Here is an 18,013-nt window from a genome sequence, read left to right on the forward strand (position 1 = left end):
AACCCAACATCAGAAGTGACCTATCACAACTTCTGCGGTGTGTTATCAAAAGGACCAACATTGGGACAATGCAGAAGGGGGGCAGCACTACCTGAGAGTAGGATGTGGGAATCATGGAGGACCATTTTGGAAGCTGCCTACCCCCAGTGACTTTTCCAGGCCTGTCCAGTGCTATGTTGGGAACTAAAGCCAACTAGGGTACCATGAATTGAAAGTAAAGGATGAGAAAGTAGAGACAAGTAGTATGGATAAAAATCTCTTATGAGGCTCAATGGAAGAGGGGAGGAGAATAATGGAGCGGTGGCTGAAAGAAGATGTAGAATCAAAAAACATTTATTTTTTTTTCCTCTTGTGTGAGCATCCTCAGTGGGATTTTCCAGTAGAGCAAGTTTTGGTTTGAAGTTAGAAGAATGAAACGCTTGCTTCAGAGAGAACTGGATCAGGTGTCAACAGATTCTAGTTCTAGTCCTTGGACTGTCACTAGCTAAGGAAACTTGGGCAAATTACTTTACTTCTTGGAACTCAGCTAAATAATTGATGAAATGTAAATGATACTGTACCTGCTTCAAATGTTCTTAAAAAGACTCAATTGATATTATGTATGTGAAAGTGCTTTATGGACAGGAAAGAGCTCTGCTAATGTGAGGAAACCAGCAGCCACTCATCTGTTCATTTTTACCAGTAGTCCTTTCCCTTCAAGAAATTTGGCTTTGTCCAGAGGGGCTCCCTCTACACAGAAGAGCTGTGTCTCAATCATCCAACTTTAGATAAAAACAATTGTAATACATGGCTTTTCATTCATCTTGCTGTATAAGTAGATGCACTTCCGGTATCTTTTATGGAGAACAAATTCAGACCGGCCATGGCTCAGTTTCCAAAATGTGGCAAAAGAGCATGATGCATGGGCCACGGACCAAAGTGTCTGCAGTTCACTGACTCCTCTCCATCACTGCTGGAAACATGTTAGACTCATCTGAGAAACTTTTGGAAGAAATCCCATTTTGTGGGATTCACGTGCAGAAGCTATGATTTAATTTATCTGGGATGGTGTGTATTCTGCAGTATTTTTTTAAAGTATCTCACATGTTTCTAATGTGCAGTCAGGGCAGGGACCGCTGTTCTGAATTGTGCATTATCTATCTCGGTTCCAAGCTGGATCCCCAGAGTCCCACTCTTTTGCTGCATCATATCACTCAACCTCAAATTCTCTCTGGGAAATATTAAGGGATTTAATGTGCTCATAATTGGAACGATGGCTGCTAGCCTACGCTGAGAGGCATTATATGAAACAGTTCTTTTAAACTTATTCCATATTCAGAAAGAAAAGATTGTGCTCATTATATTACAGGGTATCCCTTCTTTTAAAAAATGGGAGAAAATGTGTCCTTTTGATAGCAGGAAAAGGTTGCTTTTCTGAAGCCACTAGTTCATTTTCTGTCTTTTGGCCATTATGAACCATGTAGAGAGCAATGTTTCTCTATGCCCATTGGTTGCTGAAAAGCTTGAAGACAACTTTGCTCTCCACCTAATGCAAGAAGCAAACTATACTGTATTAAACACAAGTTTTCATCCCACCTGAATTTTCCACTCTTCATTTCCTTCTGCCTCATTTTTTTCCTCTTATTTTAAGTTCCTGCCTCCACCAAAATGTATGTGCTATTTTAACTATCTCAAATCTTTCTGAGAACAAGGTGAGCTAGTTCAAAGCAATTTATAAACTAAAAATAATCTAAATTGGAGGTTCTATACTTTAAGTTACAAGCTAAAATATCTGATTTGAGGGTCTTCTTTCCTTTTCTTTCTTTTTTTAAGGTTTATTTTATTTGTCAGAGAGAGAGAGAGCGCGCGCGCGCATGAATGCACAAGCAGGCAGAGAGGGAGGCAGAGGTGGAGAGATAAGCAGGCTCCCTGCTGAGCAAGGACCCCCCCACCCCCACCCTCACCCCCCCATGTGGGACTCAATCCCAGGACCCTGGGATCATGACCTGAGCCAAAGGCAGCAGCTTAACCGACTGAGCCACCCAGGCATCCTGACTTAAGGCTCTTCTTTTCTTGAAAATAAGTGATTCCCTCCTCCAATTTCAGGAAGAAATTTGGATGGCCTAAGTGCTTTTAGATTCTCCAGTCTCAAGTCACTCTGAAAGCACACGTATACCAGCTTTGTAGAATAAATGGGAACCCTGCAACTCAGACATAGTCTGTGAGAGACCGTCAGACTCTTTCTTAACCTCGTCTTTCTTTTGTGTCTTTCCCAAGAAGTTTTCTTCTTTGAAAGTGTGTTCTACATGTTGAGAAGGACGAAACATTTTCAGCAAGAAATAAGCCTAGTGGAGATATAAATCTCTCTCCCTCTTTTTTTTTTTTTTTTAATGAACACTTAATACATCTGCTGTCTCTTTCTGCTCAGGGGAATTTTCTCTCAGAAGTGAATTTTAAAATCTAGTCGTAATCCAATTCAGTGAGGCTATCTGGAAGGAACACCTTGGGTTAAGTCTGTTCCGTATTAATGTTAAGAAGTAACTGGCTCACCACCAGGCTTCCAAGCAAAGTAGCCAACATGGGAACATTGAGTTGCTTTCAGCTAAATGAATTACCCTGTGTGTGTGTGTGTGTGTGTGTGTGTGTTGGGTGGTGGGGTGGCTATTAGTGGATTAGGCTCATATTTTCAGTATCCTGCCAGCTTTTTAATTCGTATCACTGAAATGACCTACAGTCCCAATGTAAACAAAATGGCATTGTAATCCAGGAAGCTTTCATATCTGTGTTTATGTAACATGTCTCTGAGTTATGCTGAGTTAAATCTCAGGAGTTGTGAGAAAAGCAAATCACAGCCTCATGCCTCAGAAATCTTCCAGAATTAAGAGAAAAAAATTCCCACCTTGAATTCCATTTTGGCTTTTTGGCCGAATTGAAGGCTGCCTGGCTGAGGAGTTGGGCTTCGTGAATGAGCCGGGAATCTCTCACCACGGATCATCTAACCAGTACCTGCCAAGAAAGCTGTGTTCGCCTCTTCTAATTGTCAACTCTTCCTTGTTTCTCAGCACTTTTGTTGCCCCCAGATTCCCCCAGCTGGGTCAAGTGCAGGCTTCCAAGCGCTCTCTGTTCTATCTGGTGTATGATCAACAGCCGGAAGGGCTGCTAGAGTCTCCTGGGGGACAGCCAGGGGCTCTCAGAGGGTGTCAGGAGCTGCCAGACACGAGCAGCAACCAAGAAGCAAGGAAAGACTCTAAATGAAAATTGCATCCTCTCTCTTGTTAATCTCTCTTGTTAATCTCTCTCTCTCTAAATCAGTACAGTCAAATTTCTTCTCATATTAATATTAAAAGACCATCCACAAATTCATCTATTTTTTATATCTGTCCTGTTATGAAGAGCAGATTCATGAATTTCAAGTGTTTTTTGTTAATCATTTACCATTTGAAAGGCCATTTTCAACACTGCCTGTTCAAATACCTAATATTTCCATACTTTCTTATGTTATTTAATTACTTCTAATTTTTCAATTTAAGTTTGAAAATGCACAATTCTTACAGAATTCTAACCAATACTCATTCTACATATTTTTATATGTAATGAGCACTCCTTCTGGGCACAGTTCTGTTTTAGAAACATGACCAGGGCAATACTCAGTAAACAGGTTAAGCCGAAAAAGATCTGATGAGTATTATTGATTTCATAATGCCATTTATTGGTCCTCTGCCCAAAAAAAGTATGTTACTATTTACAAAAAAGGAAATATATAAATAAAGTAAAAGAACACTTATCTGAAACTACATAGCTGAGTGTCAATGCTTAAATAATGACCTGCAATTGTAGGTTCTCCTGAGAATTCTCAATTTGAAATATGATGAATATTTTTCTATTTTTTCTCAATTTGAGTGGCATTCGAGTATGAAGGTGCTGGCCACCTTTTTCAGACAGACACAGTGATTGTCTGATCATGGAAGGACTTTGAAATAATGTGACATTAGAGCTAGGTTCTGCATGAAAGGAAGCCATCCATACAAAGACCTGGGGAAAGTGCATCCCAGTGGATAGTCAACCACTATTACACAGGCCCTTAGGTGAGGGAGAGTTTCCTCCTGTGAGGGTCAAAGGACTGGAGCAAGGGGAGGATGGTAGGAGATAATTTGGGAAAGGGACAAGATACTGTGGAGAAGTCAAACCCATGGGATGAAGTCAAACCCGTGGGATGAAATTTGGATTTTATTCTACGAGCCAAGGAAAGCCATATGAAGGTAAAATTTTCTAACAGAGCCCCCCAGTAAACTGTTACCTAGGGCCCCATCAGGAGATAGAAATATTTAGTAGGCATATCATCACCGTTTAGTGCAGGCGACAATTTGATTAATTGAGATGCCATGCAATGCCATGCGTTCCTAGCATTTAATTTGCCATTGGCAAGGTGTCCAGTTCTGCATTCAAACTCAAGGACGTTTCCAAACCTATCTGCAATCTCATCTTGGATGGTGTGGGTTTTGGTACCAATTGCTATAGCTGTAAGAGGAGAAATAAATTATACTAGCCCTTTTAATAGAAAAAATTCACTAAAAAGATGGTTAACTAGATAGCCAGCTAACTAGGTGATGAAAAAAAAAAAAACTCTATAAGGTAAAGACTGCAGGAAGCACCTACTCTGATTGGAATGAAGGACAACAACAAGAGATCAGACTTACTAAAGTGGAGTGGAAACTCAGAACTCAGAGCTCTTACCTGGGTTGTGCTTGGTGCGCTGACCCTGTGAGCCTGGAATCTGTCTCTCTCTGGAGGGAAGGCCAGCCAGCTGCTATGGCTATCTTTAGGGAGCTTGAGGAGGGCTACTTCTGGGACTGTTTCTAAGACAGCAAACTGGATGCAACTTTTCCTTTGGGAAGAACCTGTGGGTAAAGAAGCATTGATTGGGGTGATGATCAGAAGAACAGAAAACAGAAAGGAACACGTTGATTCTTTTATTGTTATTACTTAAAATCAATTAATTAACATAAAGCATATTAGAAACTTCGGAGATAGAGTTCAGTGATTCATCAGTTGCATACAACACCCAGGGCTCATTCCACCAATTGCCTTCCTTAATGCACATCTCCCAAATACCCCGTCCCCTCCAGCCACCCTCTGTTTCCTAGAGTTAAGAGTCTTTTATGGTTTGTCTCCCTCTCTGAAGAAGCAAGTTGATTCCTCTCACTCCTGAAAAGATACGGCTCGTACCAAGTGTCCCCATCCTAAAGCAAAGCCTAGAAGGTGCTGAAAGACAGAAACAGATCACCTGCCTCAGGAATGTGATGCAGGACAAATCAGCACAGCGGATGAGAGATACTCACCATGGCCCCCCACTCCCTAAGCCGAGCACCTAGACCTCTTACCCCAAATTAGTTGACTACCCTTGTTTTCAATCTTTCTTAGTAGGTTTTAGAGTTCTTGATTGACCGATTCCTACAATTCATGTGATTCTGCTTATGCTGAGCCTTCTCCCAGTCCTAAGGCACACAGGTCATCCAGAGAAGGTCTGGCTGGTTGCCGGCCTCACAACGGCCTGAGGACCAAAACAGGGCCTTTCCCCTCTCACTGCTCTCATTTTCTCTGCTCATCAGTTTATTAGATTAGAGCTGTTGCACTGACCAGAAAACACTTGATTGAGCTCAGGTGACCATTACAGGTAACTAATTCAGTTATTCAACACCTGATTCTTCCTCATCTTTAGGAAAGATTTGGGTCATCCACTTCTCCTTTTAGGAGGCCCCGGGGCTACTGGGAATTTTAGTTATGACCTAAGCAAATGTTCATGCTTATGGGTACACATGTCATTCACACAACCTGCTCTGTCGTTGGTCTACCTTCAGTATCATTACAAGCATCTTTGCTGTGCTGAGCCTGGATTGAGTTTGTCTTGAGCCGTCCAGAGGCTCAAGTACAAGTGTCCTTAAGAAACTTCTCAGAAGCTTCTGGGGCATTAAGGACAAGTATCAGCTCACAAAAGCTGGTCTCTCTATGTACAGCTTCCTAGGAGGAAGGCAGGAAAAGGAAGCAGCAAAGAGATCAGAATATAAAAATGTCTTAAAAAAGAAACTCTGAGGTAGGCAATACATTCCAAAAGAAAAACATGTATTAAGTTTTCCTTAAAATGATCCAGGAAAGAAGTATGGAACCAGGAATTCAGGTCTAACTGGCCAGAGTACGGGAGCCCAGGTTGTTATACAAGTGGATACTTGTCTTGGGTCTGACTTCCTTCATATCTCATCAACGTTTTACAGGAAAATCAGCTCAGATAAAAGTCCTTGGCTATAAGGGATGACTCAATATCCCACACATTTCTCTTTTAAAAGTTTTTTTTTCCTTTTAAACCACAACAGAGACTGCAGTGCAAATGACTTTCATTTATGAGTTCTTTAAAGCTGAGATGTTCCTAAAGTCTTAATTTGGAGGAGGCCTAATTGCAATCCAAATGCTGGGTTGTGCTTAGAGGAACATCTGGACCAACAATGAGTATTCCTTGCAAGGATGCAGTGGTTTCCGTTGATTTGTCATGCTGCTCACAGGTAAAGTCTATATTCGATTTGCAAGCTTTCTCTCAGTTTTGTGCTGATAAGAAGGCCTGTGATTTAATCTAACAGGGCAAGCAAAAGGTCTTCCTGCCAGATTAGAAATACAGCTTCCTTAAAGTAATGGGGAACTCAGGAGATAACCACCCTGAGCACAAGGTGCTGAGGCGTAGCGTGAAAACAGTAGCAAGACTGCAGACATAGCTCAGCCTAAAGCTTTCATCAGGGTGGCAGTGGGGGTAGGCGGTAGACAGAGTGGGGGTGGCTGGCCAGAACAGCAAGCTTATCTTTTCTGTGTTTTCAAATGGAAATCATTAAAAATGAAGGGATCCAGTAATCATAAGGCTTCATTTTGGTTTGTAGGTTATATCTTGCACATATTTTCTTTGTGTCTTTTTCAAAACCTCCCTGGATAATAGAGATTATTACAGTGAGACATTTCACTCTGGAAAATCACCCGTAAGGCTAACTGGAAAAGCTTAAGTCCGGGAATGGAGAAATATAGTTTCTTTGGTTTTGTGACTATCTTTTCATTTTATCTTTGTTTTGAAAAATATTATTTTGATATTCCCCAAAACCCTAGAAAGGGGAGAAGAGTGTATTATCCTCATTTAGAGGTTAAAAAACTGAAATTCACAAGTTATGATTAGAGCCAAGATTAAGTGGCAAAGTTAAATTTTTGTCCAGAAGCCTTGGCCCAAGCTTTTCTTTATGAAGCTGTTGAAGGTGAAGGCCATTCATCATCATCAAAGACATCATTACATCAATAGCTACAAGGAATCAAGAGCTCACAGGGCAAAGTATTATTAAATACTCATTTTATACAGACACATTTAATCTTTGCTAAAACCACATAAGATGTTGATTGGTTACAAGTTTCATAAAAACCCCTCAAGAAAACTAACAGGATGTAACAATGTGGAACCTGAACCAGAAAATTCAAGTGGATGACCTATCCTTATCATAGAGCACTGGTGAGAGTCAGAGTTTGGCATCAGATACACTGGGTTTGGATCACAGTCAAGTATTTATTCAGTGTTTAACAACCTGGGGACTGTTGTTCCACCAGCGTGAGCTTCCCTTTCCTCATTTGTAAAACTGGCAAAATAGATTGCATTGCTTTGTTTTATGTATACATGGTTGAAGCTAGGATCTGTGTTTCCCAAGATCCTCTTCACCATATGGTTCCAGGTTATGGTTGGCCAAAAGGAGAACTTACTTGGGATCAGGAAGACGAAGTGAAGCAGAAGTCATTACTTTTAGTAGATAGCCATGTTCAGACATGGTCAAGGATGACTATGGAAATGTCTGGCAGTTTCAGTTTGTCCTTTCTATCTTCCATTCCACATCTAACTCATTTTCCTAGTAACTGGCCCTGATGACCTACAGTGGCTATAGGCCTACAATCAGGTGGTTGGCTATGGACCCACAAAAGCAATAGCTACAGAGACGCAAATATATCTCATAGAGCTACCCCAACGCTGCCTGATTTCTGTGGCCAGATGTGCTTGACTTCTTGCATTGATCTGCAAACTCTAATTTGTCCATCTGTACCAGTCCTTCAGGCTGACTGGTCACTGATTGTTTCTCTGACCTCTTTACACCCTCCTCTCCCAGACTTATTTCCTCAGCTCCTCTCATATTTGTGTAAGGTCTAATTTATATAATTAATGTCTTAATTCCTTAGTACTCACAATGACACTGCTATCCTGTCTTAGCCTTGACTAATTGAAAGATCTCTATATGTGTAATCTATAAAGACCAAATAAGCCTGTATAACAAAATTTGGCATAAAGTAAAAGCACAATAAATGGTACTTGTGATTATTGTTATCTAAATGTTGTATGAACTTGGGCTCATGATGCTTTTCCTTCTCTTTGTGCTTCTGCTCTCCTATGTTCCTTCTAACAGCTTTCTTCTTTGTAACTTCAGTTTGCACATGAGGATGTCTTTCTATTTATGTCTTCTTCAATTTCTTTCATCAATGTGTTATAATTTTCAGTGTATGTTATCTTATGTGGAGTAAATCATTATTTACTTACTCCACAGAACCTGTCTGAACAACAGTTAGGAAGCATTGAGAGAGAGAGAGAGAGAATAACTCCAAAAAACAAAGAAACCCAAAAAAGAAGTGTGGCCCCAAGAACTCCAGGACAAGGTCAATTAGATGTTGTAACAATGGACATTGGTAACTTGTTCCCAAATTCAAGTGGAAAGTATACACTATTTTTTTCATTAATGTCATATAGCTTTAGGTTTTTCTTCAGAGGTATTCTTTATCAGATTAAAGAACTTCACATCTAGTTCCACTTTAATTTATTGAGAGGTTTTAAAAATATTCCAAACAGGTACTGAGTTTTATTTTTAAAAGCTTCTTCTGTGGGGCACCTGGGTGGCTCAGTCTTTTCAGCATCTGGCTTTGGCTCAAGTGTCATGATCCTGGGGTCCTGGGTTCCAGCCCCAAGTTGGGCTCTCTGCTCAGTGGGAAGTCTGCTTCTCCCTCTGCCTCTGCCCCCAGCTCATGTGATCTCACACATGCTCTCTTTTGCTCTCAAATGAATGAATATAATCTTTAAAAAAAAAGCATCTTTTGCATATATTTATATGACCATATGTTTTTTTCCTCCATTTTTTTCTGTTAAAGTAGGGAATTCCATTGAGTGATTTTCAAATGTTATTCTAATCTTGCATTCTGAGAATAAACCTCACTTAGTCATAATGTATTTGCCTTTTTATATACATTGGGATTTCATATATAATTTTTTAAAATTTATGTTATAACTTCTCAAGATGAATGCTTGATTTTTCATTTATTATTCTTTTCTAATATGCATTTAAAGCTACAAATTTGCCACAAAGTACTGCTTTATACTGATACATTATACTTTCATTATTTTGTAATCATTTCAAAATATTTCATAATTTTCTTTTTCATCTTCTCTTTCATCCATTCGTAATTTAGAAGTATTTTATTTCAATTGTAAATATTTGGGATATTCTTCTTAATTTTCTATTGATTTCTAGGTCAATTCCACTGTGGTCAGAGCATATATTCTATGACTTCATCCTTAAAATTTCTTAAGCCTTCATTTGTGTCACAGCATTTAGTCTATTTTGGTAAATATTAGTGATAAAGATTATTGACACCTTAAGTTTATAATGATAAATTTCAAAAGAGATTTATGGCTGATTTTAGACTATTGTGCTCTTTAATTAGGTTACTAAGTAGAAGACCAGTAAAAATATGTTTACAGCTATGACTTACAACATGAGTGTTTTACACTCTGAGTTAGAACAGTTCTCTGAATTTTAGCTAATTTTTTGTTGTGGGTGCTTTCCTAGGCATTTAGCAGTATTCTTGTCTTCTGTCCATTGGTGCTACCAGTATTCTTCTGATCCCCAATATGACAACCAAAAATATCTCCAAATATTGCTAAATGTCCCGTAAGGGGCCAAATCACCTCCTATTGTGAACTATTGACTATGTAAAGAAACATATTTTTATAAAACCAGTGTACCTAGATAGATATATTTTTATTATAAAATAGTCTGGGTTTTATTTTAAGGACAGGGCTGCATGCCCAACAATAATTACTCTTTCTGGCTGAGGATATGTACAACAGTACTTGTATGACAAGGCAAGTAAATAAATCAAAATAAGGTAAATAAAAGCATTTTTTTCTGTCATGAACAAGCTCTAGGATTCAAGATAATGCAAATATCAATAAGGAATAGCTGTTGATCTCCAAATGAAGATACATGCTTTCAAATCATTCTCCAGAGAAAGAAAGAGGGAACTACATGGAAACCATACATTTAGATAAGCCTGAATATGCAGAACATTTCTCTACTTCAGATTTGTGTGAGGATTTTGTCCTTTTTAAACAAATCGCCATGGTGAGTTTGTGAACAAGCCTCTAGTTTGTCTAGTTGTCTAGAGCCACTAGTTTGGTGCTATGTCTCAGCTGTCTGCCTTGAGGTTCTACATTAAAAAAGAGACCATATGATTTCTATTTAAAATGTCAACTGGATGGTACACCACATCCAGGGATGTTCCAACAGCTAGGAAACTTCAAACAAATGCAAGGAATTCTTAGGTGTCATGGGTAGGAACCATGTGATATGTGCTGTTCTATATTCTATGCCAAGGCAGGTATCAGAATCCAATATGGTATCGCTTTCCCAGTGAGCCAACATGTGACCTCAGCGTCCTTTTCAACAGAAGATTCCAGGAAACTACTGCCATTAGATCAGAATGAGAAAACTTTTTGTTATCTCTGCATCCCTATGCATGGCCTTTAGATTCTTCTCTTCATACTCCACTTCTCTCATTTATTCAGTGATCTTCAAGAGGAATAAAGGAGAAAGGGCATTTATTAACTCTCTGAAACAATCCAGATTCTCTGCTTGAGGATACAACATGCACCACCAAGTTGGTGTGACAGGGTCTGAGAATCCTGTTCTGAACAGTGATAGAGCTCTTGCAGCTGGAGAAAAAACTGATTTCTGAATATACATACAGTCTTCTGGTGAGAAGCTACACTACTTGCCCATACTTAAAGTAACCTTACTTAAAGTAACCTTCCTAGCTACATGAGTTGCTGGTGCCAAGCATGGAAACAAACACCTGTTTGTCTTGGCATAATTTTTTTTTTTTTTTTAAGATTTTACTTATTTGATGGCGAGAGACATAGCAAGAGAGGGAACACAGCAGGGGGAGTGGCAGAGGGAGAAGCAGGTTTCCTGCAGAGCAGGGACCCTGATTCCGGGCTTGATCCCAGGACCTTGGGATCATGACCTGAGCCGAAGGCAGACACTTAACGACTGAGCCACCCAGGTGTCCCTGTCTTGGCATAAAGTGATTGTGTCACCCTGTATCACATAGAATCATCCAGCTTATAAACAGAATCAATGGCAGAATGTGTGGTGGCTGAGACCATATCCAACAGGAAGACAGAAAATGTTGTTGCAAGAGTGACTCTGGGATGAATACATCAGGTAGCCTCCCGTGGCAGAATGCCAACTGCCCGAGAGAAAGTAGTGGGAAGAAAGCCTGGATTAAAGACAAAAGACTTTGTGCTCCAAAGCGGCACAAAGTCTTCTTCATACAAGAATCATTTAAAAACTACATTTCTGATTCCTAATGCTCTTTTCCATTATTTTTGTAGAACACTTTTCCTTTTTCAAGAAATACAAGCTCTGAAAAGAGCTTCTATTTTGTCTTGGAAATGACGAATGGTTAAGAGCCCCAGAGTACATCTTTAGCACTGTGAGCTAAGAACCAATTATGCATTATTCCAGAATAACCACAGCAGCCAAGAATTGAGGAAGTAACACCTAAACGGCTGGCAAATAAACGGGGAGAATTGTGAACTTTTTAATGTGGAGTTTTTAGCCCGATCTCAAGTTATAAATATCAGCAAATGTTCTACCATGGTTTGTTGCATGCGTCTAGTGCAATTTGTTTAGTGCTTTGAGATATGAGACAGCCATATATTTCACTCTCACTGCTAGTAGCCAATTTGCGAGAAAGGAAGTAATATAAAAATGGCTATTTACTCTGTTATAAGTGGTACAGTCCATTATCACTCTCCACTGATGTTGTTACAGGGATAGCAAATCAATAATCAGTTCTCATTCCCTAACTTGGTAAACCATCTGCTTCCATTATTATAAACTAGGCTCAGTTTGAACGCAACCTTTACTGCGATGCTTGAAGCTGATTCATTTGATAAAACCATAAACATCACCATGGGAAAATTATTCCTTAATTACCTTTCTCTGAAATTTAAATGGTTAAGTGCTAAGGAATTTCTTTGCAAGTAGGAAACACCAAAATTGCCAGGCATTGTAAATGTATCAGCAAAGAGAAGGACTTTGGCTATGTTGTCAAATTATGGAGTTCACCTTGCACAGCTTTTTCTGAATTAAGATCTGTCAAGTAAACATTCTTTACGTGTGAAGCCTCGGTTAGACATTTTTTTTACCGCCGATAGCATATTGTTTCCGGAGCAGCCACTGAGATCAAGTACACACAATCCTGAAAACTAAATGGAAATTGTTGGATATATTGCATGTTAAAAGAAAAAATAATGGCCCTAAGCCCAAGAGTATGAAACAGTTTGTTTTATATGCCCCAGTTTAATTGGTGATTCTTAGCCTCCATTCTGCCTGATACAGAAAATGTCAACCTTGTAACTTCCAAGTACATTCACTACGATTCTATATGTTTTTAGACAATTCACATTTTAAATTCTATCCTTCCCTCCACCAACCCCATCTTTCCTTTCCTCTTGCCAGCATTCATTATGAATTCAGAATGTCGTAAATTACAAATGGAGAGGAAGGCATCCATTCTAACATTAGTATTCTGTCTTATATTTTTAGGCATCTTTTAAGACGCTGCTTGCTCTATCTAGTCTCAAGTGTATTCCTTTCAGGCAGGTGGTGCACAAAGATGGAGAATCAGAGGCACAGAGACGAGCCAATCTTTGTGATTTCTTGTCAAGTTCCATTTATGTTTCTGGTTCTTCTTCAGGACCTCTGGCTCTCTCCTGCAGCTAACTTCCATCTCCTTTCCATAGGCAGGGGAAGAATCAATGACTGTTTTGCGTTACTTTGGGGCTGTGTGTGGACCCAGGGCAGAGCAAACATTCACACTGCCTTCACTGTCCAGCTATTGTTTTCATATTAGCATGACACAAGAGACATTGAGAAACCTTCTGCCAGGGCTTCAGAGAGGACCAGGGAGACACAGGTCCTCTTTGCACCGAGATTCATAAGATATTGTTGGAATATAGAGACAAGCCATCACTTAGCTAGCTCTCATTTTTTTATCCACTGATTCTCTGCTTCAGGTCATGGAATCTCTCTATAGATTGTTATAGATAGGGAGCAGAAAAGAGGACAAAAACTAAGTCTTTATGATCATGTATAATTTCTAATATTTCCTGATTTATAACTGCTTAGGGATTTTGATAGTGAAATTCAATAATTTGGAATATTTATTCTGTTTCACTACAATAATAATCCTAATAAAATAGGTGTCCTAGTTACATGAAAGTTGCAAGCTTTTTAATAGTTAGACTCCTGCCTCAAAGTTTTAATTGGTCATTTCTCAGCGACATCTTAAAAGAAGGGATAGCTCTATCTTTACAACCTTTATTGTAGTCAACTAGGAAAAAGTAATTGTTTTTTCAACTTTGTCCCTTATCAGATTGTAACTATTTCAAGGGCAAGCCTGCAGCTTTTCCTTTATTTTTTTTTTTGGAGGGAGGAGATACAATCTTTATTTAAAATAAAATATGCATTGAAACAATCCTAACATACAAGTGAATAGTTCAGTGAATGAATTAACCACACTAATCAAAGATAGAATGATGTAAGCCTACCAGAGACCTTGATGTCCCTGTGTTACCTTCCTGATTACAAACACCTTCCTTGCTTTATGGGCATACTATCTTAATTTTAAAGATAATTTTATTTAATTAAATATTTATGTGTATATACACATACAATAATTTTAGTTTTGTGTGTTTTGGACTTTGTGTAGATGGAATCAGTCTATAGGTCTCATTTCATGTCTTCCTTCTTTTGTTCAAATTTATGTTAATATAAGCTATGTTGTTGTGTGCAGCTGCATTCATTTATTTTGATGTATATAATTCCACTTTATGCAAACATTCCACGTTTTTTAATCCACACTAGTATAGATCTTTGGTACATTTCTAGCTTGAGGATATTTTGAGCAATGATGTTATGAACATTCTTACCCAGGTATATTGGGCCACATAATCACGAGTTTCTTTAGCATAAATATCTAACACTGAAATTCCTGGGAATATACAGGTCATTAATACTGGAAAATCATGCCAACTTTTACAAAATCCTAAAATTTAGACTTTGAACACTAGGATAGGACTGTTTCCATATCCCTAAACATCTCTTAGGATCTGTCAATTTTTTTAAATTTTTGTCTATCTAAGTAGGGGTGTAGCTGTCATTCCTTGTGACTTTAACTTGCAATTTCCTGACTACAAATGAGACTGAGCTCCCTTTCACAGGTTATTGGCCTTAACTTTAATCTTTGGATCATTCAAATATATTGCTGATTTTTCTTTTTGGTGTCTTCTTCTTAATGGATCACAAAGTGTCTTTATAAATTTTGAATACAGATCCTTTTACTGATTATGCATGTTGCATACTTGCCTTTTCACTTTGTTAAAGTGATTTATGATGAGGAAAAAATAATAATTTTATTATGACCAAGTGTATTCATTTTTTTCTTTATGCTTAGTGCTTTTTATAGCTTAACTCCCAAATTATGATGGTCTCCTCATATACTCACATTTGGATACTTGCTCTGGAATTTGTTTTGTGAATGATGTAAAGTAGTGAATCAACTTTTTTCATATGAATATATAATTCCTGAAAAAATAAAAAATCCAATTCCTTCAGCACTATTTATTGAAAAGTCCATCTCTTCATTGCTCTGCCATGCCATGTTTGTGAAAATTTGAATCCATATATGTCTGGGTCTATCTCTAAGCTTTTTATTCTCTTCTATTGATTTATTTGTCAATATCACACTGTCTTACTTATTTTTGCTTTATAATAAATAACATGTGATGAGAGAATTCTTTTAACTTATTATTTTCTTCAGGCATATCCTAACTATTGTCATTAAATATCTATAAAAATGTTAGAATTATCTTGCCAAAACATATGTTGGGGTTTTGATTGGAATAATATTGGTTCCTTATACCAACTTACGCCAACTGATAACTTTAAAATAATGACTCTTCATAATTATTAACATATTACATCTTCCACTTTGTGTTTTTCAGTAATATTTTATTATTCTCTTAGAGAAATTTCAAACTTTTGTTAGACTCTACTACATATTTTATAGATTTTTATGATGCTACAGGTTGGATTTAGTTGTTGTTTCTTGTTTCACCTATTCATGGCTAGAATGTGGTATTAAAATTTATAGTTCTGTCTTGATTTCATAACTAACAATTGCATAACTTTCTTGTTTAATAATTTAAGTGATAGGCTAATAACTTATCTAAAATAACTATAACAATGTATTTAATAATTTTCCTCTTCTAATTATTCATCTATAGATTCTTTTGGATTTTCCATGAATACAATATTAATTAAAATTATGGTAATAATGTAATATACATTCTTTTCTAATTCTTATATTTTTTATATCATTTTCTTCCTGGTTTAATGCTAAGACTTCAAATATGAAGCTAAATAGAAATGGTCATATGGACGTCATTCTCATGTTCCTCGTCCCAAAGGGAGACTTTTTAATATTTCACCATATAATATTATGTTTACAGTACTTCATTTGTAGATGTGTTTTGGCAGATCAATGATATTCTCCTTTATTCTTAGTTTTGTACTTTCTTTTAATATGACTGGACCTTGGATATTATTAAGTATTTTTTTCTGCCTCTATTGAGGTATTGAGCTATGTTTCTTCTCCTTTAATCTGTAAATAAGATGAATTATCCCAATTTATTTGCTATAGTTAAATCAGTTTTCATTCTTGAGATGTTAATCTTAGATGAGATAGATCATCATTTCACATATTTCAGGATTCAATTTTCTCACATTATGTTTAGGATCCATTATGAGTGACTATAAAAGGAAACTTCAGTTTTTCCTCCTATGAGACTTTCTCCTGGGAGTCTCTTTTTTACTCTTATGGAGCATTTCACTTCTGATGTTCCTGGTCACCAAATGGTCAAAAAATGAGGTTTTCCCCACAGCAAGCAATTCTCCATTATACCAGCTGGCTGTCCTAAAATGTAGCTCAATTTTGACACTATCTTCCTGAAGGTAGTGCCAGATCCCATGGGTTAAGGACTCAGTGCCACAAGACCCTTCCTACCAACTTCAGATGTCAATAGCTAGTAATTGGTCCCTGGGTTACCCACGATCTCTGTCCAATTTGGTGACATATTGGAGGTTCCCTTGAATCCCTTCTCAGTTTGATTAATTTGCTAGAGCAACTCACAGAACTCAGGGGAACACTTAGGTTCACCAGTTTATTAAAGGATATGACAAAGGATACAGATGAACATTCAGAAGAATAGCATGAGGTCTGAGCACAAGAGCTTCTGTCCCTGTGGAGTTGAGGCAGATCATCCTCCCCATGTGGATAAGTTCACCAGCCTGGAAGGTTCTGAGCCTCATACTATTGAAATTTTATGGAAGCTTCCTTACATAGGCATGATTAATTATTAACACCATTTCTAGTCCTTTCTGGATGAGGGGTAGGGTTGAAAATTCCAAGCTTCTAATCATGGCTTGGTCTTTCTGGGACCAGCCCCTACTCGGGAGCCTTCCAGGAGTCCATCCAGAGACTCATTAGAAGAAAAGATGCTCCTGGTGCTCGTATCACTGAGGAATTTACAAGGAATTTAGGAGTCCTGTTTCTGTGTTGGTTCACCATCTTGGGAGTTCCCTGGATAAAACGTGAAATTGGCCCTATACAAGGAGAGACCAAAGAAAGATACAGGCCACTCCAGACTGATGGTGGCAGGCTTAATAAGCATGGGAACATAAAATAGGCAGCTTGTCTTGGGCAGTTGCAAGATGAGTTGATGTCTGCACCTGCCCACCAGAATCTTCAAAGTTTATGGAGAGGACTTAATGTAGTTCAGTCATAGGTACTGTCCAAGTGGCAAGAACACCTGACTCTCTCAAGGCTATATTCTTGAAACAGCTCTTGGTGTGGGGCTGGTGGATAGAACACACATTCCTAGGAAAGGGGAGGAGATGAGGAGCCTCCACTTGCCAGGGTCCAGCTCACAGACCAACCAATGGTCACACCCTCTCAGTAGCCCCCTCTGATAGGGATGGGGTCAAAGACCGAATATTAGAACAACAGATTCTCCTAGTACTTTTAATATTTAGGAAATTGTGAGGATTTCAGGAGCTCTGTGACAGGAACTGGGAGCAGAGACCAATACATATTTCTTATTACCTCACAGTGACTTTATCCTTTTTTAGTTTATTTTTTTATAGTATCCTCGTTGGGTTTTAGTGTTAATATTATGCTAGCCTCACACATTTTCCATTTTTTGAATAGTTTATATATAATTAAAATTATTTCTTCCTTGAATGCTTGGGAGAATTTCTTTCTTTTTTTTTTTTTTTTAAGATTTATTTATTTATTTAACAGACAGAGATCACAAGTAGGCAGAGAGGCAGGCGGGGGGGCAGGCAGGGGGCGGGCAGGGGAAGCAGGCCCCCTGCTGAGCAGAGAGCCCAATGCAGGGCTTGATCCCAGGACCCAGGGATCATGACCTGAGCCAAAGGCAGAGGCTTTAACCCACTGAGCCACCCTGGTGGGTGCCCCACTTGGGAGAATTTCTTAATGAAACCAAGTATGCCTAGAGTTAGTTTTTGAGAAGGATTTGAGCATGAATTTACATTTTTAAAAGGATATAAAGTAT

This window comes from Enhydra lutris, unplaced genomic scaffold (genome assembly GCF_002288905.1).
Source record: "Enhydra lutris kenyoni isolate GAN:26980312 unplaced genomic scaffold, ASM228890v2 scaffoldscaffold22, whole genome shotgun sequence".
Lineage (NCBI taxonomy): Eukaryota > Metazoa > Chordata > Mammalia > Carnivora > Mustelidae > Enhydra > Enhydra lutris.